Source organism: Diplotaxodon limnothrissa, linkage group LG5 (assembly GCF_057381915.1).
Source record: "Diplotaxodon limnothrissa isolate DT_005_m linkage group LG5, D_limnothrissa_male_GT1.1, whole genome shotgun sequence".
Lineage (NCBI taxonomy): Eukaryota > Metazoa > Chordata > Actinopteri > Cichliformes > Cichlidae > Diplotaxodon > Diplotaxodon limnothrissa.
In genome coordinates this window covers 35,360,451-35,387,820 of record NC_140600.1, presented here as the reverse complement: position 1 = coordinate 35,387,820, position 27,370 = coordinate 35,360,451, and the positions used below count along the sequence as shown (strand labels likewise).

General features: G+C 39.2%; 1 protein-coding gene across 1 annotated transcript in view; it reads left to right on the top strand.

Moving 5' to 3' along the window:
• The window catches only part of asic1b (acid-sensing (proton-gated) ion channel 1b), a 203,334-nt gene that overhangs the window by 98,766 nt on the left and 77,198 nt on the right, over positions 1 to 27,370 (top strand). The gene's annotated exons all lie outside the window — the stretch shown is intronic.

Sequence of the window (27,370 nt, the reverse complement as noted above, 5' to 3'; positions counted from 1 at the left end):
CAGGCATCTTGTTAGCAAGACATTTTCCCTTCGTTCTATGTTGGGAAACAGAATTGATAGGGGAGCAAAGCACTAACAACAAGGAAAACATGGGCAGCTTTATCTTACACAGACACATACAGACTCTTATCAGCAGAAATCACATTTTGTCACTTGGTCACAGATCAGCTCAGCTTAGTGGGGCTTTTTTTCTTACTCTGATTTCATCTGTAAAGCTATGCAGCCAGGCGGTACAGCCAACCACCAGAGAGGGCCATTTTGGAAAGCCAATTATTATAAACCCATACAGCCATCAAGTAAATCAGGACATTTAAACAGACACTCAGTCAGGCCTCTTGTCAGTTAGACAGTTGGGCAACCAGTAAGCTGCAGTGTTTGTCAAATCCAGCAGCCTGATTCACTGAGACAAGATGTTAAACTACCATGTAGGGATGGGTACCGGTGTCCGGTGCCATGATGGCACCGGTTCTGACATAAACGGTAGTAACCAGACCGAAAAGCAGCGCACATTTCGGTGCTTTATTTCGGTGCTTTTTTCCCTGAGCTGTGATACATTTTAGATTCTAACCAATCATTTTACGTTTCCCAGGATAGTAGGCGGGGCCAGGTACGTACGTTCTGTTAGAGCAGAGCTACAGATTAAAAATGTCCAAGGCGAAGCGGTCAAAAGTCTGGCTGTACTTCACAGCAAAAGATGCAAACTCAGCAGCCTGCAACAAGTGCTTTAAGCTGATACTGTGATACTGTCAAAGGAGGTAACACCTCAAATCCGATGAAACACCTGGCGACGCATAGCGTTTTTTTTAAAAGCCCAGAAATGCGCCGTATTTGATAGCTTGCTGCGAGACCTCACACCGAGCACATCTACTGCGGGTGTGGTGCCTGTTATGCAACATCCCCCAAAAACACGAAGAGGAGAGTCCTGGCCCCTAGCCCTGCCAGTGTAGCAGAAATGATGACGGATGATGGTGGCAGCAGCCGTTCTTCTCTGCGTGAGTAGCTAATTTACGTTGAGTAGGCTAACCACGTTATTACATTAATGCATGTAAGGTGAACTAGCAAACATCATCATAGCTACATGACGCTGTCCTCTTGTTTGATGACAGATACTCCCTTCACCCTGGCTAAAAAGGCTAAAATGACCAAAGAAAAAGTGGAAAACAGTTAAACATGAGAGGTTTAGGACAAAGTTTGTGTTTTTTCCATTGTTTAAGCACTGCTTCCAGCCAAGAGTGATACCATATATGCCCCATAGCTGCAGAAAAGGCTAACATTGTTATATTTTTACAAAAAACAGCTGAACATGAGAGGTTTTTGGACCAATTTTGTGTTCTCCATTCTTTAAGCACCGGTTTGAGCACCGTTTGAGCACCGGCACCGTTTCAAAAGTACCGATTTGGCACCGGTATCGGATAAAACCTAAACGATACCCATCCCTACTACCATGGCTGTCAATTTTTTTTATTTTTTTTTTCAGAAAAAGGAAGTTTGGACATGACTAAAACATTTTTTTTTCAGTAATTCAGACGTAACCTTCATGGGCAAATCATAAAATAAAGTATAGTGCGTATATTGTATTGTTCCTCCATTTCTCTTCCCTTGTGAATTGCCAAGCTTTCCGGTGACCCCAGACTTGTTGTCATGGTAATGTTACTCCAGGCAGTTGGGTTTTTGAACCAACAACAACAACAAAAAATTTTATCTGTAGTTTTAAATCTAAAATGTTTTTAAATTACACTCAGAGTTGAAGAGAGTTCAAATTGTCAGGTGATTGTTCTCTGTTTTGTTTTAGTAGAGATAAAGACGGACAATTAATTTATCGATAAGGCAAAAGGACGTGTCATTCATCGACATATCTGTGTGCTTCATAAATACCAGCAAGTCTGCAGTGCATTTCTTTTTTTTTTTAACCTCTCCAGTTATACTAATAGTCCATACACAGTTGAACAAAATGGAGGGTGTCAAGTTAAACAATTTTCCAAACCCAGAATCCCAGTTACATTTGTTTCTTTGTTTTGGAGCCATAATTTTAAATATTACATCTTTCACCGATTTGTTATCAATTAACCAGGCACCATATATAAGATGAGTATATTTAAACAGGAGATTTCAAAAACTATTTTCCAGCTTGATTAGAAAAATGGTTGATATGTGCTAGGAGCTAGTTACAGTGACCGATGTGCTTCTCCATTTCGACAATTATATAATCCTCATTCTGTGTTTGTCTTCATATTTGAATGTGTTCGACAGCTCTTCTCCTGTCTGTCATGCTCCTTTTATGAATGTTACTAAACAACAGGTACATCAGTGGCAACAGTTTGGGAGTTATGGTTGTCGGGTCCTGCAAAACCATGGATATTTTCATCTCTAACAATGGCGATAACATGCAGCTTATATTTTTTCTTCACCTTTCCGCCCTTTGTTTAATAACATAGCAGAATTCTGTGCAGGAGTATTGTATTATTCCCACTCCCACTCAATCCTGCTGGAGTTTTGCTGCAATTTCTGTGTTATACTCCAGCCCCACTCCCTCAGTGTGTGTGGCAACTCACATTCGCACCACACTGGATCTGACCATCCACACCCAAACAGTAAAGTTCCAGTGTGTGTGTTTGTGTTTGTGTGTACATGTTTAGACATCTTTGTGAGGACAGTAAATTGGCATGCTGCTATACTTGTGGGGACCAACAGTCACTTACGGGAAAAAATGCTCATCCCCACAAGTTTGGAGGCATTTTTGAGGCTCAAATTGTGGTTTTAGTGTCAGGTTAGGTTATGGTTAAGGTTAGTCTCAGGGTTAGGATTAGGCATGGCATTCATTTTTGATGGTTAGGGGTAGGGTAAGTGGCTAGCATTGGAAAGCATTGTGTCAATTAGATGTCCTCACTAAGGTATTCAAAGTGTGCGTGTGTGTGTCTGTGTGTGTCTGTTCTCCCATACATAATTAGAAAACATTGATTTACTATGTAGTGTCATTGTTAGGTTACAAAGCCCAACTTATTCAAAGCTAATTCATAAATATCTGGGCTGTCATTTACGGCTAGGATCATTTCATCTTCATCACTGTTGACAATGTTGACAAGAAAACATGCCCCATCTTTAATTTGATTGGTCAGTGAAAAATTCGTGAGATTGATGAGCTCAGTTGTGTTGATGAAGTGGAATATGGTGAGAACACTTTGTGATGAAGACTTTAAGAGTTGTCAACACAGCTTATTTTTAGGCCGACCACTCCCACCTGCTGTGCACTTCTGCAAATACTGCATCGAGTCCCCAGTGCAGGCCTGTGCTAAATAGTCCTGTTTCTTTAATTGAGATCATTGTCAACAATTTTTAAATTCAATGAGCAGAACTGAAGAAGTATAACGTGTAATGCTATGAGCCAAAACAATCTGATACTTATAAGATTATAAAAAACATACTTAAAATTGCATATTTTGTGTATTGAAGATATTTTTTATGTTGCCCATAGTACCTAGCATGATTGAAAGTGGTTGAAAAGGTGACTCATGGATACAGTTCCAGCTTTGGAAATGACAGATAATGTTACCAGAAGAAAGTAAGGAGATGAATAGAGAGGGACAGATGGTGAAGAAAGATGATTCTGGTGCTTCCTCTGGATCTACCATCCCCCTGATACTCATGCAGATTCTGATGCAGTTTGCACATGCTGTCATGCATTGGCACATGTAGTTGATGCTACTATTAGAAACACACACACCAACACAAGCCTTCATTAGCTGTTCTCTCATTATTGTTTACTCTGTGCAGAGAAACCGATGCACCGCTGCCTCTCGCATCAGTCACAGCAGTAGCAACACACTCCCTGCTTCTTTCCCTCTTTTTACACTCAGAGTCATGTTTCCATCACTTCAGAGGACATTAAATACATTGTGACTCATTTCCTGAACACTTAACTTAACCCTACAGGACCTAACACCGACCTTTATCCTAAAACCTAGAAACCCATGTTGTGACAATGTAAAAACGTGCATGTCCCAAAAAGACAAGTGTTACCAGTGGTCACATACACAAACACGCTCTGACGCATGCTTTATACAGAACAGTTTCACTGCATGTTGCATCATTCCATCTCTGACAGCAGCAGGAAGGGAAGGCACATACAGTTCATAACTACAAACAAGTTACTGAAGAAGAAGTTTATTTTTTTTTCATTAGTATTACTCATAGCAGCCAACAGTGACCCACACATACACACACAAAAAAAAATGCCCTTAGTCCTGCCAACCTGTTTGTGGCAGATGGTGGTGTACCCACAGCCTCTGGCACAACTCTTATCTTGCTGGGAGGAAAGAAGCAGATAAATGAACAGGTGAACCTGTACAGAGCATAAAAAAATAAATAAAAATACTTTACAATGAAACCGAGTCTAAATGAATTACCACAAAATAGAGTAAAAATTGAGAAGATTTTTAACAATGAAATAAAAGTTCTTCCAATTTTTCTTTTACCAGTACCAGAATTGCATGTGTACTTTCACATTTATCCACTTTTTAAAAACGAACGTTTATACAAAAATTACTTAAAATTACATTTTAAAAAAAGGAACACAGGTACAAAACAGGCCTTTTAGTCAAAATTATACAGTAGCTATAAATTATTATTATCTGTACACTTCAGCTTAAGAACCCCTTGAAATCTTAATGAAACAGACTATGAAGTGCTGAATATTTTTTAACACTTTTTGTATTCTTAACTTCAGAATTTCCCAGTATATTTACAGACCATTTACTATGTCATTTCTAAACTGATAAACTATCTCTTGCATGGACCTTCTTGTGTTTTTAGAAAACAACTGGTGATAAGCTATACCACAATGTAAGGAGTGCTCTGACACGTTGATAAATATAGTTACAGCCATAACTATTTATTAAAAGTACTATACAGATTATTACTTTTTTCCAGTTTTATATATATATATATATATTTTTTTTTTTTTTCTCTTTTTACCTCTGGTGGAATGGAATGTTGTTATATAGGAAACAGTAAGTATTTAAAGTCAGCTCTACAATTTTTAATTCAGATGGTTGACACAATATAGACCTGCTTTCATATTGCAGATTATTTTTGCAATGAGGTTATTTTTTTAAAAGCCCTTATAGGGCTTATATTTCTTACCCCTGTCCTATATTACAAGATATATGCAGTTTAATAATATCATAAAAAAACGTGTGGCTCCACAGATGGCAGGAACATGGAGACAGTACGGACTGTTCTGCAGCAAAGATGAGCAGCCTCAAGACTACAGTTTGTACCAGCAACATATCAAATACTTCCAAGACTCAAAATCATCTTTAATCATTTAATTATCACTATACAACAGGCGGCTGCATAAAATATTACAATATACTATTAAACTAAGTTTATCACAAATCTTTTGACCAAAGGTATTAGGAATATCAGACTATTGATCTGCTCAGACTGCACAGCATCACAGCTGGCATGCCAGATATTCATAAGCACAGAATATAAAATGGAAAAAGTCTGAGTAACTTTAAAAAAATAAATCAATTAATTAAAAAATCACTCAGAGGACAGTATGATCAGTAGCTTCACCCTACATGCAGTTGAGTTTGCATCATAAAATGTCCTTGCTTTGTTCATTTAGAGGCCAACTAGCTTGCATGCAGATCTGTTGAACATCTTCTCCCTAGGTGGGGTTTTCTGCATTTAGGAGGCAAAGGTAGATTTGTATAGTGAATCTGTGTAGGGGGTTTGTTTGTTTTAAAAGCACATTTATTCATTCAGCAACTGTTTATGTGGGAAGAATATTTTTTCTATGCTCTTATATTACATTCCTTTTCTTTGGCTTAAAAACCCTACAGCAAAGTCATTTTGGAATGGGGCTGGCATGTTTCAATTAACCTTCAATTCTCTGTTATAGTATAAAGTATTTCATCAAAACATTTCATACTAACAAACAGACTTGGCCCCTGAAATATTTATGTTATTAAATGATGTTGTGGTTTTGAGTGGAACTATTCACATTTGCCTTCAGAGTGTGTAAGTGACACAAATTTCATAGCCAAGCATAGAAAGACCTTATAAAAAGACGCTTTTGATGGGGATGGATGATTTTTATTTGTTTGTAAAGGCCAGCTGTAGAGGGGCATTAATAGCTCCTCTGTAGCTACGGTAATGATATATAATCTTTAAGTCAGCTGTTGAGTCACGCTATTGCATTCGAAAAACACTTCTTCAAGGCAAAGTGTTATCAAGCCAAGCCATAACAAAATTCTGCTTAGGCATTAAATGTTCATGTACCAGATCCATTTACTTTTTCTTCACTATTTTTCTTTTAAACAGCTGCTGTCTTCAACTGAGGACATAGTCAGGCAGTGGATGGGTAATTTTGAGGAACTCCTCAATCCCACCATCATGTCTTCCATAAAGGAAGCAGTGTCAGGAGAAGAATAGGGATGACTATCACTGTGACTGAGGCATCGAGGTTATTAATAAGGTCTTCAGTGGTCAGGCCCTTGGGTGGATTAAATTCACCCCAAGTTTCTCAGTCCACGGGATCGCATGGAAATCAGACACAGTGGCTCTTGACTGGCACATTTGGGTAGTAATTCCCCTTTTTTTTTTTTTTTTTTTCTTCAAAGTATTTAAACTTTTTTTTTTTTTTTTTTTTAATACGGGACAGACTTGACTGGGGGAAAGAAGGGGAGAAAGAAAGAGGGAAAGAGAAACAGCTGAGAAGAGGGACGGGGGAGAAGGGCAAAAGACAAAAACCAACAGAACGGGCAGAGAAAAAAAAATGCATATATCAATCACCTGGATCACCTGCTGAGAAAGAAAAAAGAAAGCAAGCAGAAGAGAACAAGAGTAATAGAATAAACAACATCACAATGATATATGGGAATATGACAGTAAATACTAAATGTTAAACATTATTGTGCAGCACATAAGATCAACAGAACACAGTGTGCTTTGAGGTAGGAGCCAAAAAGGGTGTAGTTTGTGGGTGTGATCACCCGTGTGTACACCTGTGAGCATGGACGCGCTTGTTTTTTGTTTTTTAAAAGGTTCCTTCATGTAATAATCTGCTAGAGGGTGTGGGGGGGCCACAGCCCCGTCCTCCAGGGCGTGAAGCAGGTGTGGAGGAGATCAAAACTCCAGACATCCAGAGGCCCCCAGAACACAAGAGACCAAGGAAGACCAACAGAGGGGCAGCTGCGCCACTGTCCCGGAAAGAGCTGAGGAGAGTCCCAGATGAGGGCTCACTCAGCAGCCGCGGAGCAGAAGCCAGGGGGAGTTGCAGTGACGCGCCCGTTAGCTCCGCCGGCAGCCAGCTGCGCCTGAGTGACCGAGCCCCAGGCCGAGAGGCTGGGGGCACCCCACCTCCGAAGTGGCCCGAGCGAGCCCCAGGCTCCAGGCCCCGATAAGCGGCCGCCAAGGAGTGAGCCGGTGTGTACCTGGACGCCCATCCCCGGACACAAAGAACCACCAACGCACCGATGTCTGAGGGGGTCCGCCACTGGCAGGGGAAGTGGTGGTAGGGGGAGATAGGCCTCCAAACCTTGGAGGGCCTGAGATGTCCCCAGAGAGGTGGCGCCTGACACCCAACCTGACATATAGACACAGACATACAGGCGCACACACAGATACAAACATCCATTCCCACCCTCATGCTCTCATATGCACTTACTCCACACTCAACCAACGTGGAGACAGACATAAAGAGACGTTGTACACACGATCACACTCCCCAAGCGTACTCTACAAACCGGGTCTAGGTGCCCCCGCCCCTGGAGGGGGGAACTGCACCCAGACCCAGGTGGTGTTTCCCTTTTCCCTGCGGTGGGGGGAGGCAGACCGCCCCGACTCCGCAGCAGCAGGAAGGCTCCACACTCCAGACCGCAGTCGGACGGCCAACTCCTCCTCCTAGTCCTAGCCCCCCTGCTCCAGCAGGTCGCAGAGAATGGGGGTGAGAGAAGACTCCAAACCTCTAATTCCCCTTTTTAACAATGGAGACCAGGTGTGCTCCAGCTTCACACTTCACAGCTTCCTTGGTAACGTCTGAGTGGGGTGGAAAGGAAACTAAAATGCTTTCTCCATTCTCCTGGAGAAGGCATTTGACTGCTTCCTTCACTCGTGGATCACGTTGCCACTGTGGGGTCTCTTTGGTCTGCCTTGGTCTCTATTTCAGGGATTAATCTTGATCCATTCCCAGTCGGCGCTGGACTCCACCAGGTCTGTCATTTGTCATAGTTTCTGTTCATAACTTTTATGGACAGAATTTCTAGGCACATCCAAATGGAGGAGCTGTGCTTTGGCTTTATCAGATAATCACCTTTAGTTTGCAGTGGGGTGATTTTTAGCCCAGTGTAAAGTGGGGGGAATGAAAGTACCTTCATTTTTAATACTATGGTTTTCGAAAAGGGTGGATTGCCCACTTTGCATCAAAAACTAGTTGCAGGCCCAAGTGAAGCAGTTTGAATATCTTGTGCTCTTGTTCACGAGTGAGGGGAGAGTGGAGAAGAAGACCACCTGAGAGACTGCTATAGTGTCAGCAGTAATGTGGATGCTCCATCAGTTCGTTGTAGTCAAGGGAGAGCTGAGTGTAAAAGGGAAGCTATCTATTTATGGCCACAAGCTGTTTGTAGTAGCAGAAAGAATGCGAATATGAATACCTGGATACAGGTGGTGGAAATGAGCTTTAATCATTGGGGGCTGGTGATCTCTCTCAGAGATAGGGTGATGAGCTTGGTCATTCTGGGTATGGCTCCTCCACATTAAAGGAACCAGCTGAGGTTGGTCCCCAGCTTCTTGGTAAGGTGTTTCAGGCCTCATAAAGGGAGGAGGGCCTCCAGCAGACCCAGGGCAAGATGGAAAGATACTATCCCTCTATTGGCCTAGGGAATGCCTTAGTTTCCACCTGGAAGAACAAGTTAAAGTAGCCGGGGAGAGGGAGGGAATGGTGTCTCTGCTTAGTCTGCTGCCCCTACAACCCAGACCCGGATAGACAGGAGAAAACTGATGGATGGATGATTAAACACAGTCATTTAGTGTTTCTACATTGAACATCTATAAGTAATTTCAACATTAGAGCATCTCTTTTGTTTTTTACACGTTTCAATTTCTTATGGGAGATCCTAATTTAATAGGGATAACAGCTGGCTAATATAAGAGGGTCTTCAGCTAATGCCGCTCACTCGGGGCTTCAAACTATAAAAGTAGTAGCCACAAGTTGTTTTATAAAATGCTAAACATGAGAGAAAACCAACAAGAGAAGAGTGCTTGGAAATATGTGCAAAAGTGTAGAAGTGGCTGACAGAATTAATGAAATGTCATTTTGAATGTGCTTTCAAGGAATGTGTTGTTTGTTTGATTTGTTGCTTCGATTTCTTTTCTAAAATGTAGGATTCAGACAAGCGTTAAAAATAGGATAAAGTTAATCATAAGTACTGATTAATTCATATCCTGCTCGACATAGAATGTAAAAATCTTTTCTCCACTATCATAATTAAGACATGAGTGTATCCAGCATGCATTCATCTGTTTACCAGTCTGTAAAGAATCAGAAGGAAGATGTAGATGTTTTACTCATAGGTAATTACTGGAAGAACGTATAATACTTATTTTTATTTTATTTCACCATTTCTCACCTACTTCTGAGAGTCTTTGAGGCCTGATGAGGTAAGACTCTCAGATGCTATATTCAGGCTCAAGTATTTTGTCTATTATTTTGCATCATGGGGCAAATGATAATAATATAATAATAATAATAGCATTGTTGTGGATAGTAATCATTAAAATGCTATTGTTCTGTTCACCTTTGCCTCGTGATTTATTAAGCACATTTGTATGACAGTCAGAAAGTCCAACTATCTCTATGTCAGTACGTGTCACTGAAAGTCAGTATGACTTTTCTATCAGTGCTTAATGCAGTGGGTCAGCCCGCCAATCAGTCAGAGAGCCCTGCTGTTATTGCTGTGTTCTTATGTGTTCCTCGCTGAAACCGTCACACTGGCTGCCCCTGCTTGGCCCTTATATATCACTGATGCTACGCTAATATTGCTGGACATGGATACTCTGCTGTAGATCACACTGGGTTGAGACATTGCAGTGGCAGGGGATGAGTATGTGGCTTAAAGGGATGACCTGCTCCACCTCCAACACACAGCACTGTGGTTAAAGGTTGCTGGTTGAAGCATGAATTCAGAAAAGCTACAAGACACACAAGATGATTCATAAGGTTGCTTCACTGGCTGTGTGTATGTTTATTTTTCTTAAATATTGTATTTTCATATTACTTGCTGTTTGGATTTATGGCAACAATGATAAAATATTCACTGCTGTGTCATGAATTCACTGCTATTTACGAGAGCACAAGAATGAATTAATGCTGTTAGTACTACTTATTTATTACAAGAAACAAAGTTGTGTTGTTTTGGTTTTGACCTCCACACAAGTTTGCAGGCAGAATATTTTCTGTAGGCATATAAGCTTAAAGTCATGATTGACTTCTTGAATCACTTGCACTGTTTACACATGTTTTACTGTAGAGGGGAAAAGGACACTGCCTTATATGGCAGACACCCTCCTGTAGTAGCAGACAGGCAGGTTTTTGTCCTCTGGAAAACTGCCTGGAAGTCTCAAATGGTTTGATGTTGTTTCTTGATAAATTCCTTATAGAACCTGTTTTCTTTTTTTGTTGAGCTATGCATGTGTGTCTTTAAGTTGCTTTAAGCGACTTAAAGAAGTCCAGACGCTTTTCTTTTCAAGCTCCTTAGACTACGATGACCTGGATGACTGAGAATCTTCACAGACATATGCATGTGTGTGTGTTTTTTCCCTTATTCATGTACTGTGGCTACAGACTGCAGTTGGCACCCTACTACCTTAAGAAATTGATCTCAGCAATTACTTATTGTAGTGAGTGCATTGCATTATAGGTATGATTGACAACGTAGCGCATTGCAGCTTTGAACTAAAACAATCTCTGTCAGACACCTTGGAGTTTCTCTGAGTGAGGCAGACACCAGATGATTTACTACTGACTGTGAGTACACTCACAGTCAGACTGTCAGCTACAGCTTCAGGGGGAAAAAATAACTCTCAGCAGGGGGTCTTTGCCCTGCTTTTTATGATGTTGATTCTTCCAGTTTTTTTAAACAAGAAACTCTGATGTCGTTGTTATTGTTAAAGGCCAAGCTAGGTCGAGGAGCTGAATGCTTTACATTAGAATATATAATCAGTTAATGTACAAAGCGGCACTTAGCGAGCTCTTTCGGTGATAAGGCTTTTTATAGATGTGCATCTTTTAAATGAATATCTGTCAGTTTAAACTGTAATAGCTCAGCAATAATGGCTGGAGTTGTGTTTGGCAAAGGCATTTATAGATCTCAGCTGAATCCTTACAACTTTGATGATGCACCAGCTTTTCTTCTAGTACTGCCATGAGGTTTAAGGTGGTTGCCAGAAAAAATTCTCAGAAACTAAAAAGTATTTAAAGGAGACGTTGCAGCACCTCCAGTGATTTCATGTAATGCCATCAATGTGACTGGAGTTTTGCTTTGTTTAATGCATTTTAGTGCAGCCTTATATGTGCTCGTATGACTGTGAACTCTTCTTTAATCGTAGCCTTGTTTTGAAAGGATTATAAGTCATTTAGTCCATTGCTTTTGCCCGCTTTGGAAAACCTCTTTAACTACTGGAATAATGCCATAAGATTTTGTGCTCAAAAATTTGTACTAATGATTGAAAAGGATGAAATGTTCACTTTTCATGGTGTTGGTAATTCAGCCATGATGATCCTGAGTCACCTTTCTGCCTTTAAGAAAACAAAATGTGTCCCACACATAGGTTTGTGTTACAGATTATTCATAGTGAAAGTCTCAGTTTTTGTTTTATTTTTATTATTATTATTTCAAAGATCAGTGTTGAATCAACACAATGATTTATAGCTCAGTCAATGGCCTCTACTGATTAGATGCCTCTTAATTCATCAAGTAAAACCTCCCAACGTCTTGAGACAAAAAGAGTTTCCTCTGAGCTGGGATATGATTTATAGTGTCACTTCCTGATGAATGATTCATTCTGTTTTTTAAGATAATTGAAAATTGAAGTGAGCCAGTGACATGCCGAATTGAATAAGCAGGTGTTGATACCATGCATGAATAAAATTTAAAGCAAAATTTAATTTTAATTTAAAAGCCACTGAGTAATGCTGTTTGATTTGTTGCAGCAGCTTACCTTAAGATAAATTTAATTACTTTAGTAAGGCTTTTCATTGCAAGGGGTTTTGGTTCCCCTCCATTTACAGGTTATTTTTCTCTGTTATATAAATATATAGCGCTGTTGGCTCTCAGTGACTGTATTAATTTTGTTTAATGGTTTGATGATTTATTGAAAGGCAAGTACTTTGCATGAACTGCCATTTGCTGTAAAAGTTACCGTCAGAGAACTACTGAAAATTTGCAAGGTCAAAAGAAAAGGACTGAATCTAAAATGCTGAAATTTCAGTGTCACCAAAGATGCTTTGTCTCCTTCTTTAACATGCACAAGAAGGATAGAAATGAAAACAGCCTAGATGTATTCTTTTTTTAAAGAGAAAAGAGTGTTTAAAGTGGAAAGCACAGCTTAACTTTTTTCTCGTCTACACCTAAATGTACCCAAAAGTACACCCAACGTTAATCAGCATGTATGGAAAACTTCAGTCAGTCATGCGTTCGAAAACATTACTTGATGTGTTGGGGCCTGACAGTTTTCAGCTTATTTACTGAATATGTCTGGAGAGCAGATTATGCACATATTCATGTAATTACTCAGACACTTTACCCTAATGGGCCGACTAGATGCACTGGTAACATCTTATGGTCCTGCTGATAACAACTCTGAGCCCTAATGTCTACTGAACATGAGGAAATTTATATTATATAACCCGAGACAATGTGATTGGATCACACAAGCCCTTACACCAGTGAGGTCTCCAGCACATCCTGGAATATTATGTATTTGCACACCAGATAAAGATGCCCATAAAGATTACTCTCACATTCAGTTTAACACTTCTTGCTTTTATCGAAGTTATGGTAACATACTGTGTTGTCATCCAGCTCAATATCATAGAAAAATGTCACAACAAAGTAATCTATTCGAGTTTATGGTCATAAATTGTTAATCTTGTTTTTATCTTTGTGACCACATGAACACAAATAATGATTTCAGTAGGAAGTATACTTCATGCCAGCAGCATTTAAGTTATCCAGATAAGGCAGGAATGTATGCTCATCTCAACAAATGAAATAGTCCTTAAAAGAAAAAGAAACAGTTGTATTTTAAACTAAGTCATGATGTTTTTACACATAGCCAAGTGGTTTTAATGTGGTGACCTAATCAAGTAGTTTTTTTTAAACCTAACTAAGTTGTGTATAAATGAAGTTTGGGTCTCTGATTAGAGCAATGAAAAAATTTGCTTCCAAACCGGTTAAAAAAATTTCTTCGGGGGCTGAAAAATCACATCCACAGACACGGTAATTGGAAGTGTGTGGTTAAAAAAAGACATTCAAATCCAAAAAAATAAAATATGGTTGTGACTGTATTATGAACCACAATGAGACTGCGTTATGTCTTTGTGTGTCCTGATTAAACTATTTCTTATCCTATTCCAGTGTTTTTCTATTTTTGCTATGTAACTTTGCACTGTCCACTTCCTGCTGTAAAAAAACAAATTTCCCACATGTGGGACTAGTAAAGGTTATCTTATCTTCACTTTAGAACTCAGTTCAGTCTAATGACTTAACACAGAAATTGAAAATAATGATAGATGCATTTCCTATCTTCAAGATAGGATTAAAATGTGATAGCTGGATAGGCTCCACCCACCCAAACCCTGTTAAGGTTAAGTGGAAGAGAATGGATGGATTGAACTGAATTGAATTTAACTGAATTTTGCACACTTCTCATCCAAGGTTAAAAATGTCGCTAGTGTATTTATTTAATTATCATACAATTTATAAGATTATTTTAAAAATATAAGATCATTATTATATTAATTATCTTACCTGTGTACTATTGTATGATAGGATAATTGTTCTGCCAGCTTATTTTCAGGAGTAATGCTGCTGAAAAGACAACTACTTCTTACAGCTGTAGCATAGACTGGAGTTGGTGTGCACTGCACAGATTTTATAGCCCTTACACTCGACTGAAATGATGCTACTACACTGAATTGCAGTTCAGTCTAGCAGCGTCATTATTATTCTTCAAACTCAAACATACCAGTAACATTTTAATGAAAAAAAGAATAATACTGCTTCATTCTAACTTTTATTGATTTCATCTTCTCAGCTTATTTATTTTTTCTAGGTAAATTTGTACTTTTTATTTCTCCACAGTAAAAAGCGAATATCACAGGGCATGGTTTTCGTCTCCACTGTCATTATGTCTCTTATGCTCATCTCATTATCTAAAGACTTGTCATTATTAAAAAATGTCCTCACATCCTCTGGTGTGAGATAAAAGCAATATTTCCCGACATTCTCATTAGCAATAGTTGAGCTCCGCCACACAATAATGAATGACAGAGGAGAAAACACACAATTAGAGTGACAGTCTTCCGGGAAAGCCATGATAGTTATTTCATCTTCTAAATTTAGGTCCAGTGCTCCAACACTTGGTGACAAGAGAAATAAGGAGACCCCTGAGATGTGGGGTATGTTCAATTCAATTCAATTTTATTTATATAGCGCCAAATCACAACAACAGTCACCTCAAGGCGCTTTATATTGTACAGTTGATCCTACAATAATAGATACAGAGAAAAACCCAACAATCAAATGACCTCCTATGAGCAAGCACATTGGCGATAGTGGGAAGGAAAAACTCCCTTGTAACAGGAAGAAACCTCCGGCAGAACCAGGCTCAGGGAGGGGCGGGGCCATCTGCTGCGACTGGTTGGGCCGAGAGAAGGACAACAGGATAAAGACATGCTGTGGAAGACAGACAGAGCTTAATAACAGGTACGATTCAATGCAGAGAGGTCTATTAACACATAGTGAGTGAGAAAGGTGACTGGAAAGGAAAAACTCAATGCATCATGGGAATCCCCTGGCAGCCTACGTGTATTGCAGCATAACTAAGGGAGGATTCAGGGTCACCTGGTCCAGCCCTAATTATATGCTTTAGCAAAAAGGAAAGTTTTAAGCCTAATCTTAAAAGTAGAGATAGTGTCTGTCTCCCGAATCCAAACTGGAAGCTGGTTCCACAGAAGAGGGGCCTGAAAACTGAAGGCTCTCCCTCCCATTCTACTTTTAAATACTCTAGGAACAACAAGTAGGCCTGCAGAGCGAAAGCAAAGTGCTCTAATGGGGTGATATGGTACTACAAGGTCATTAAGATAAGATGGGGCCTGATTATTTAAGACCTTGCATGCGAAGAGCAGAATTTTGAATTCAATTCTGGATTTAACAGGAAGCCAATACAGGAGAAATATGCTCTCTCTTTCTAGTCCCTGTCATTACTCTTGTATGTGTGTGTGTGTGTGTGTGTGTGTGTGTGTGTGTGTGTGTGTGTGTGTGTGTGTGTACGCACGCGCGCTGTCTGCAGACTACGAACACACTTGTCCACGTGTAACTTAGCGAAAAAAGCCTCATTTAAACAATTGTGACTCAAAAGGTGTAGCAATCAATGAAGAGACAGAGGACCAAAGGGCAAGGAGTCATTTTCTCACTCAAATCACCACTTTAACCTTCAGCATGTCTGTTGGCCTCACAGGCTCACCTGGATGCCTGACAGCCTGCAAATTCCATCTAGTATTCTGTCCTTGTTGCTGCAAATGTGTCCACACCTCACAAGGTGTTGAGAACAATTCAGAAGGCTAAAGACTGATGAGAGAAAAACTGCAAAGAAATAAATATCTATCAGATAAAGAGACAACAAAGGCTTATGTATAGACTGCTTTTTTTTGTACTAACTCAAGCTGCTGTGACAGAATTATTTCTTTTTCTTTTTTAGGCTTCTGCATTGTAACCTTGTATTTTTTTTATTGTTCAAAGCCTTTCATATTATTTCTGGGTTTTTTACATATGCATATTTATTTATCCCATCATAAAAGAGAAAGAAGGAGCTTCTTGTAAAGTTGGCAGAGTCTGCACAGGTCCTAGTGTAGTTGACTGTGGACTACTCAGTGAATGCACAGAGAAAAAGTCTGTAGCTCACACTGATTCATGTCTTGCAGTGACACACAACATAGGTCCTCTTACATAGCTTCTTGAGAACAAGGAAATTGTGTTCATCCTACTGTTTCCTTCTGCCTTTGTGTCTCTGCTCCACATTCTCCTTTGTCTGTTGTTATTTTTGTCTGTTTCCCTTACAATCCATCTTCCTCACAGAAAAGACCAGTGCCATTGGGTTTTCTCTCGCTCCACACTGTCCCCCTGTTCAGAAAAACCAGTCTGTCTTTAATGAGCTCTGCGTCTGTGGCTCTCAGCCCGAGGCTGTCCACCACTGACCTGTTGGCATTTGCTTCTCTCTGCCTTATCCTCTCTTACGCCCCTGTTCTTTTTTCCTCTCTCCCTGTAAAGCTCCTTTTCTCTTAGATTAAAAATTAAATGATGAAGGAGATGCTGTTGCATTCAGTCCCCCAAAGCTTCTCTAGTGGACGCCTTAACTGGTTGCCATTACTTACCGGTCATCTTAGTAGCAGCACAATATCTAGTGGGAAGTTTATCTTTCACACAGAAGCTTTCTACCAACAGAAAGACCTTTTACCTGAATTTATTTCTGCTCCTTTAAACGGATTGTTTTTAGAATTGACTTCACTCTTTCATATAATATATCAAAACCATTGCCTCACAGAATAACTGCAAACTAAAATCAATTTTAGCACTTTTCAGGCTGTATTTTCAACCCAACGAGAAGTGTGAGGGTGTACAGGTTGGAACAGCAAGCCTAACAACCAGACATTTGATCTTTAGACTGCACTCCATCAAACTGGGAGGCAGTGGGCAGTTGATGAGTACAATGACCTTTAGCAGCAGATCTTCCACAGCGGACTTCAATCGTGGCTGACTGGGAGACAGGGCTCAGTCACCAGCCAAACTGGAGGTGGTGTACTGCTGCATGACTGGATGCTACAACTGCTCATTTCATTGATCTCCTCTGCAAAGCTCTGCAAATTACAGAGACACACAGCATTTGAGATCCAGCAAGACATCACATTCACACACCATTGCAGGAAACAACCAATACGACACTCCAACACCTCTCTTTTCCATTTTCATTTGTTTTTCTTTCCTTTTCTTCCCTCATTTATTTTACCCTACCCTTTCTCCCAACCACACAAACTCACGTAGCTACCCTTTCGGTGGACTCGAAAGTACATTTTGACCTTTTCCTTCTGTCGAGCCCCTTTTAAGATTCAAACTAACCTGTCTGTCAGGTGTTAAATGAAAAAAGGATCTTGTTTTGTTCATGTTAATGCCAAAATATTGTTGAATGGTAGAAGTCTGACAAATGTTAAATTGTATTTTATAAGGTTCTACATAAGACTTCAGTACAGGTGCTTAGTGTTGTTATTGAGGCTTGCAAACACAGGTGAAAGATGGCACTAACTTACAGTAATTTTGTCTCGTATTCTCTTGTACACATTGGTATTGGTGACTTCTCTTTAATCCAGTAAAAGGAAGAAAACCCACCGCAGCATGTGGTGTTAAACGTATGCGATTTTACTGGCATCACATTCTGACAGAGCATCATACGCTGTAGCACGAGTCAGCCTTCATCTGAGTCTGCTTGTTGCTCACCCTGTATCTCAGTGCAACACAAGCCGCCCACAGAATCTATCGCCATCGCTGCTCCTCCTTCGTTCATACACCAGTTCCCTTTTATCTCATGTCACACCAGCTCCCACTACTTGGATGCTGCACATGTTGTGAAAGGGGGATGACATATAGCCAGAGAGGCACACCAACCAAAATGCTAATGCGCATATGCAGTGACTGATTTGTTTATAGGCTGATGCAGAATTGCTACGGACAGGGAAGGATTGAAGCTCATAGGAGGCATTAGGCGTTACATTATGGTGATGGTTGGCTTTGCAAAGGTCAACAAAAATTTAAGACATTACACGTCTATTTCTGAATTTTAAATTTATTCTAATTTATATTATATTTTGTAATGAAAGAATAAACACCATATTTTCATAAAGTACTTTCAGATGTACTATTTGAATCTGAGCCATGTGTTTAATCATTCTTGAAAGAAAACAGAAATTTAGTTTGTCTTGAGATTAACATTTAATTAATCTTTTTAATTGGAGCTTGTCTAAACATTTGTTAAAAAAATAATCAACCCGTTATTTAACAAACATGTTTGTACTGGGCTGTGCAAATACAAGGGCAATTAATTAACACTGGTTAGTTGCTGTTTTAAGGGCTTTTTCAGAGAAAATACATAAATATTAAGATATATTTCCATAAGTGATGACATTGTTAAGGCAGCAAACTTAAAAACACTGTGTCTAGTTTATGTTACTGCACAACCAAGCACACAATGCAGGGATTGTCTCTGAGTCACATTTTTGTTTTGTTCTCTCTTCAAACAATGGACGTACTTAGTCTACCTGCTGATCCCAGTACAGCTAAACAGGCTACAATCTGCAGCTTTGCCAGTTTCATTGTTTAACAGACTTCTTCACTGATTATACATTAATTTAATTTGGGGGGGGGTCACTACTTTTTTTTTCAAATATGATCATCAATTTGTCCTTCTTTTCTGTACTGTCATAAAACATTAAGTCTTTTAAGCAAATTTACTATGCAAAGTAAGTAACTAGTTTGGGTCGTCGTGTCCTGCCCTGTTTCCATATAGACTTTAAATCACAACATTTCCCCACCATTGTACTCTTAAATTGAGTTGTGAAGTTCCTGTTAAGATGTTAAGAGACACAACGGCCAAGGTAATGAATTTCCACTCACCGTGTTTAGAGAGATAATTCTGTGCTGTGGTTTGCATAACCTACAAGCCTGACAGCACTCTAAGCCATTTTCACGCACAGAATGCAGCTGCCCAAATAGGAGGTTTGGGGCTTAGAGAAGCTTATACAGGCTAAAGGATTTGAGCCTTCGTCTTGCTCTCAGGAATACTCCTGAGGTTGTATATTTAGTCTGTAGACTAAGAAATGCACAAGAAATGAATTGTTTCCTCGGTTAAAAGTAACACTTTCTTACACTTTAAAAGACCAAAAAAGTCAAATTATTGGATACAAAATAAACTAAATAGGCGTCTTTTGTTTTAACGTAAGCAAGAAAAGGTCCTGATTTATATTTTTCTTCGACACTGGTTGTATTTCTTCTGACTTCACACTTCTAGTTGCTCTTTCCTAGCCTCTTTTTTTTTTCTGACGTACTTCCTATATCCCTTTTTCACTCACCCCGATGCTTTCACCCCAGATTCTCTTATTTACGAAGGTCGCCAGAGCAACACGTATTTCACTTAAGTGTTGCAATCAGTAGTGACTCTGGGCATATAGAAAATGAGGAAATGCAATGTGAAGCACCTCAGGACAAGTGAAGTGTTACACTGCCATGCAGGGGGGCGTCACTCTTCTCTGTTTAATTGGCCTTCACTGAACAGTAAATCTGTCTTTTCGGCATCGCTCAGCTTCGCCACCGACACCTATCACTGATGGGATGAAAAGGCTGCTATCCTGCTGGAGTCTTTTGTTCATGAGAATAAGTGATGGAGCTATTACCCTGGTCGAACATGTGTAGTCTATTCTGGTTTAAAGAAAGTGGTTAAGCCCAATTAGTTTTTTTACATAGCTGAATGTCACTTATCTCCCTCTGAGAAGTTGGAACTTTGCGCCCTTAGGCCACGTTGCCATAGCACATTCATGATGAAGTATGCTATGAGGCTTCCTCCTGAGAATTCATAAAAGAAAGCATAAAAGCATAATGCTTATCAGATAGGTTAGACTGTGCTCAGCAACCCAGAAAAGACTTCACCGGAGATACCCCTTCATCACCCCCTCCCCTATGTTCCCTATCTGTGTGCCAGCTGTAATAAAACACAAGCAGACCTGTTTGTGATATCACACATCAAAGACAGAGTGAGTAAAGTAGCACGGAGACTCATTTCCATACCCTTCTAAAGCAATCTGGAGAATCTGTCTCTGGCTAATGTAACAGCCATCATTACAGCAATGTAAAGGTGGAAATGAGATTGTGTTTTATTCCAGTGAGGTGCCTGAGAGGTTTATTTAGAAGCAGAATTTCTCTTCGTTAGCTGCGTAATAGGGTTAATGCACGGTGGAGTAGAAACACAATGCGCAAATCCCAAATTAATAAAACATTATTTGTAATTGTGAAATGTATTTCAGACTGGAGAAAGTGTCTTACTTACACGATAAGTGCTGCCCATTGTTGAAGCAGCTTGGTGACTGAATCATATTCGAGAATGACTCAGCGGCACATTCAGTTTTGTAGTACAAAATAATGAAAAGGGGAGTCACATGCCTGTCTTATGCATTGTGAAATTTAATTTCAGCACCTTAAGCTTTAATGGGAGTGTGTGATTTACCCAACGAGCACAAATTGGCTGCTGCCCGTCACAACCATTTACTATATAACACCTGTTAAAATAAATTGCAATTCATACACTCTTCATTAGATTACATAGTGTTTGTTTTGACAAATCCACCTGCTAGCCTTTTTAGTCTAACTGTGCTGTAAATCATAAAAGATTGAGCTTCACGTCCACATTGGTCTGGGTGGAGCTGCTGTGACTGGTGTGACTGGTTGTGTTGTCCCTTATAAAATTATAATTGATAGAATAACTATATTGTTAACCATGAATGTTGTTGGAACAGCCCAACACAGACAAATTACCTTACCATTTTAAAATGGTATGTCTTGTAGGTAGCTGAAGTTTCAAATGCTTTGATACACTCAGCTTTTGGCCACCTGTTTTAACAAAATTCAGCCCCACCAGTAACTTCTGCTATAAGGAAGTATTGGGCCACACCTGTTAATCTCTGGTACCATTGCCACAGGTGAATAAAATCAAGCAACCAATCTGTGCAGTTTGTCTTTTCAAATGACCCAATATTTGAAAGAAAGACCTCATCGAGTTTCAGTGTGGTAGTGTAATAGGATGCCAACTTAGCAACAAGTCAGTTTGTGACATTTCTTCCCTCCTGGATATTCCAGCTATAAGTGTTATTGTTGCAAAGTGGAAGTGTTTAACAACCACAGCAACTCTGCCATGAAGCAACAGATCAGATAAAGTCACAGAGCGGCGTCACTTAGTGCTGAGGCATATAATAATAACCTGCTGTCCTGATCTTCTCTGGCATTAACATTAGCACAGAAACTGTGTACCAGAAGCTTTGTGGCATTGGTTTCTATGGAAAAGCAGCTCCTCTTGGTGTGTGTTATGTGTTAAATGTGTTAATGTGTTAAAGACACGGTACTTTTCTTCATAAGCTTTAGTGACAGCTTGTTTGGAGCTGAATATATTTAAATATTAATTATTCTAGGAGTCCACACTTCTGAAAAACAGTCTGTTCCTTATGTTCCCGAAAAATAATCAATCAATCGTTAAAGATTTAACATGTGACAACACAAAGGCATTTTTTAAAGACATAAAAAGTCAGACTGAATTTAAAGCCACATAATATGAGTTGAAACTAAATGTATTAAAATAAATGTATTTCATAAGCATGTGTTTGAGCAATAAATGAATTATTAAAGCAGATTTTTCTTTCCCACTTAATTGATTAATGAGATTGTTTCAGTACCAAACGAGATTAAACTGTGCATGTTGACAGAAAGCAAGAATAAACGTTTAGGTGGGTTTCCCACTCTCTTTATATCATTTAACAAGAATGTCAAACATTTAGAGCGCACAAACGAGAGGGCCTGATTTCTTAAGGTAGCGTTAAAACTGAAAACATTCTGGAACCGAAACATTCTTCAGCACCTCTGTGGTTCAGATAACCTAGCATCCGATTTTGCTGGTTACTACTTATAGTCACTTAAAGATTCTTGAAGATCCAACAGAGTGACAAATGACCTTGATGTCTCTGATAAGGCGGAAAAGAATAAAGCCCTCTGGAAAGAGTCAACACTGTTGAACAGAATGCACCAAGGCTGACTAAATCTGCTTTCACAAGTCGGTGTCCTGTGTGGCTTTTGAGAAACCAAATCTCACAACTTCAGAATGCTAGCTGACACAATACTTCTTATACATATTGAACATAGGGGTGTTGTCATTTTGCCCTTTCCCGGGCTCCACAAAAATTGGTATGTCCTCCTCCGAGCTGTAATCTTCTTGCTCTAATGACTGACCATCATCAAGCTCATCTCACGAGAGCACCAAGTGTGACTCCACTTCCACAGTTCTAAGTAAAATCCTGCCTGCCTCACTCAGCCCTCTGACATTTAGTGTCATGGGTGATGTGACACAACAGCCCAGGTTTAAGTAAGCTTTAGGAGCACCGAATGGAGTTGTTGTTTTTAAAGCTAGTAATTTGTTATTTTAATTTAATCAGATCTGTTTCTGTTATCTAGCTTTTTTAATATTAATAAAATAAAACTAAACTATTTACCAAAAATCCGTACAGAAATGGAGTCATTACATTGCATCACATAGTTCTGTTATCAAACAAGACCTTATACTACACCAAATTACACCACTACAGGAAATAAAAATCAAATAAATAATAATTTTGAACAATGAAACAATGCAACATGTTTCTTTCAAGCACAATACTTAATTTTATTTTTTTTTTAGAAATCTAAGTATCTAAACTTTTTTTTCTCAGGAGGATATTGATGTAGATGTAGTTCAGTTGCACTACTCCACAGGACAGCTAATGTGGATGTTTAGCCAAAGGGGGCATTCTCTTAAAAACAACAACTGCAAGAGATGCAGAGAAAACGAAAAGACCTAAACACAATCTCTACAGGAAAAAAAAAAACAGCAGTGAATGGCCAGCTCTCAATCACATTTGAGAGCTGCATCCCTGGGGTGTGGTTCAAATTAGAGGTAGGAGTGTGAGGCGAGCCAAAGAAAACGGCAGGTGAAGAGAGAAGAAAATGAAACAGCTGTGAAGGCTGGCAGTGCAAGTGTTTGGCAGGAAGAGAAAAAGAGAAAGAAAAAAGGCACTTGAACAAATGCTCAAATGAGAAGTGAGAGGGGGGAGAAAAAAAAGTCCACAAGAGAGTCAAAATGAAAGAATAACAGAATTCCTCCCAGATAATTTCTTCAAAAGATTTCCTCAAGGAAGAGCTACAGCCTGGATTAAATTGTTAAAGGCTTGGTGGGAAAATATACTTGCAGCTCAATTCTGTTTTCCTGTCAAGTCCAATATATCAAGGCCACATAAAATTATGGTGTCAGTGTTGTGAAAAATAGCCATATTTTTAACCATCGTGTCTAGGATGTTTTACTTCAGCTTGCCTTATACCCAGTGGCAAGAATGGCAAGCTTTGTTTATAAAAGCTGGCCCCTTTGAGACTTAATGTAGTGGGTTAATTTTTTAAAGTATTATACTGCTACTGGCATACTCAAGTAAAAAGAAAAAGAAAGATAACAAATGGAGATAATTCATCTAGTACTTGTGTCTGTTTATTTTATTTTTTATTTACTGGCTAAAACTGGCTTCTGGCAAAGATATGAGACTGAAGAGCTGCTTGATTCAGTTTTGTTTATTAGAGTCTGAGGAAAAAGTCAATCTAATTAAATAGAACTAGGTGGCTGAGACACAAACAATGCAGTACTTTCTATATTTATTGTGAGAAGAAAGTTAAGCACTCTTTATAGAACTCTTTGTTAACTAAAAAGCTTTAATGTTGTTGTTGTATCCTCACATCAGCACAAATAAATTGAAATAAAAGTTAAGTAATTTTGCTTGTCTAGCTTTTTTTAGTTTGTTGGATGAGATTTATGTGGCAATAATTGAAGAGTGTAATTCTGCAGGTGCAGCAGATATTTCAGTATAATCATTACTGAGCTCTCATCCTTAGCAACAAAAATATGTGACTTTTTAGCTGGTTAAATGTTGCTACTGGAGAACATGGTGCTCGTACTTAAAGTAGTGCTTCAGGTTGTTAGCATAGCCCAACGTGAATTTGTTCACTCTATGAACTAATTAGGCATTTAGCTTAAGAGGGAATGCTTACTGCACCACTCTGTATTCAGTCTATTTAGGCTGATCGCTGTTTTGCTTCATCGTTTGGAAATACTCCTTTAGCACTACTGCGAAAAACAAAATATTGGTGTCTGCTATTCGTCGCATCACCTGTCTACATCAAAAAAAGACCTTCAGTCGGAAGCAAATGTTTTCATGTTCTGCTGGCATTTTTCATCTGAGATGGCAGCTGCTCTGAGATACCAGTGATCACTGTGTCACATCACTAAGCAACATATTTGCTGTTTGTTGTGACATACTTATTTTCATGAGTTGTGTCTGTCTTCAGTTGGCAGTGTCAGAAAGTGTGTGTGTGTGTGTCATCTATATATTACTCACTACTGATACATAGTTGAAGAAAGGAATAAAGGCAACTTCGGGATGATCTTAAGCTGTTTTAATGCATGCATTACAGTTTTTTAAGCGTTACACAATAGAGGTACCAGTGAAAATTTAAACGTCTGATGCATTTGGAACGGACATTAAACGGTCTTTAACCTGCCAGCTCCCTATAGTAGAATGTCTGCATGATGTCTGATTCTGCCAATTTGTGCCCGTGTGTGAATAGCACATGTAATAGTCCAATGAATTCACAGTGAGCATGAGCATCCTGTATTTTGCCACCTGTGCACTCTGTTCAGACAGCACCTTCGCATAAACGTGTCATCGGCTGTGTGCTCCATATGAGAGTAACTTATGACGTTGTCCCCGAGTTGTGTAAAAGAAAAACACTATAGAGAAAGAAATACATGTTAATTATACAAAAATAAATAAAATAATAAGAACAGTAGTGATACTTTATTTATTAAACTCGCAGCGACTCTACTCCCGCTGGACTCAATTTGTTCGAGATCTTCTGTAACACTGATGAACTCTGTCTGTAAATAATGTGGAGTCTCAATGTGCAATATTCTTCTGTTAAATGCTGTATGTTTACACCCCTCAGATATATATGTATATGTATTTCAGTCTGTAAATACCTCGTAACTGTTATCAGAAGTAAAGTGCAATATTCTCATTTCCAAGCTCTTTGTATACATCCTTCCGATATGTGCATATATTCATATATATTTCATGTGGTTCCATAATGTAGTGGTTTACACATCTGCCTAACAAGTGAAAGATTCCTGGGAGACACAAATCCCGTTGGGGTTGCATCAGGAAAGGCTTCCGGTGTGAAAACCTGCCAAACATGCGGAGCTATCTGCTGTGGTCGTCCTTTGCGAATAAGGGAGCAGGCGAAAGTAGATTTATTTATATATTTTTAATCATTTTCTAAAAGTGTGCAATCATTTTACATTCTGTCTAATTCTGCTGCTGATGCACTCAAATCATTAAAAAGGACTCCTATTGCCCTTTTTATGTAAGTATTTTTTAAAAATTATACAAAATTACCACTTCTAATATAATAAAAACATAAATGCTATGCTTTTCGTACATGTCAGTATTTATCTCTCTTTGAATATTATGCACCGAGGGAGGTTAGCATTATTGTAATTTTGTTTTGAAGCAATAATAAAAGTATTCTAAAGATATATTAAAAGTATTATAAAGAGTTATTGATTGTGATGTGAAAGATTTTATGTATGTACCCTTGTGGCTGCCTGCCCAATGCTTGGTGCAGAGGGTGGTTAGGATTATCCATGATGGATCACAGTCTGTGACTTCCTTTCCACCACAGCTTCAGAAGTGTTCTGCTTTCAGCCAGCCTCCCTTCCAGTTTATACAGTCTGTTTATGTCACTAGTCCTGATGGTGCTCCCCCAGCAGACCACAGCAAAGGACACTGCTCTCTTCACTGACAGAAAACTTTGCAGCACATATTGAAGGATTTCAGCTTCACTGGACAAATCAATGAGCAGCCAGTGAATTTAAAACTATTCATATTATTTAAAGCATTAAAATATTATGAATAATAAAATAAAATAAAATGTAATGAGTAGTACTCGGTTAAAACTGCTATAATAAACATGCATACATACATTTCAAAAAATACTTCAGTATTTAAATGGTGCCATTAAAATGCACATGCGTAATTATGTGGAATATAATTTGGTTTGGGGGTTGGGAAGGGACTTTTACCCTCTGACAACTGGGATGGGCTGGAACTTGGCCCAGCTGTCACAGGGTGAAAGGCGGGGTACACCAGGCCTCCAGTCTATTGCAAGGTTGACACACAGAGACAGATAATCACTCGCACGCACACATATGGGCAATTTAGAATCAAGGATTATCTTAACAAGCATGTTTGTAATAGTAAATTCAATAATTTAGTTTAGTGAAAAGGACCATTCTATTTTATGTAGTATTTAATATTTGTGATCTTAATTGATAAAGAATAGATTGATTGAAAGCAGAAAATATCTTTCGCTGCAGACCTGAGTGTCATTAAATTTCGGTTTCAGTTTAACTGCTGCTTGAAAAAATGTCCATACCCTTACCAAGTTGAAGCTGATCACACTGGATAAAAAATAAAACTATTGAGAAATTAAAATGAATTGTGGGAATGGTCATCAGCTGTCCAAACAATAATTGTCTTTCTGCTTTGTTGACAGAACACCAGAGATGCTGAGTAAGAGTGGTGCCCTGCTTATATGTGTCCTTGTTTTTTCATGTGAATTGAGACAAAGTCAAACTGGTCATTAACACCATTGATCTCTTTTTTAAGCCAGGAAATCATGATCGACTTGCTGCTCTCCAGCTGATTGAGGTTGAACTGTTCGTCCGGATGGCTGCTCTTAAATCTTAGGTGTGTCCTGCAGTGTCATGAAAACATATAGGGTTCTATTGTGGCGTGCCTATAAGGTTTATATATCAAGCTTTGGTCATTAAAAAAAATACTGTGCCTGGATGTGAGTAATTGTAAGTGAGTTGTGATATAGCACCAGTGGACACCCTGCAGAGCAGGGTTGTTGGAGTCTGCGAGTTTCCCTTCATTTCCTCGCTTCTTCCGTTCCTTCATCCCTGCATTCATCTCTCATGTGCTCCCTTCAACCTTCCCCCTCAAAGCAGAGCCTGATTCATTTTCTCAGTAACAGCCTCAGTTCCCTGTGATTTATATGTTTATGGTCATTACTGACGTTGAGTAATACATTTCCGTTTTTTCGCCTCTTCTCCGTCTTCCCCCATCTCTCGTTTGGCAGAGCCCTTGGGTCCTGCAAGGAATATCAATTACTGTGTTTCTGTTTAATCACAGTCTTTCAGTTCC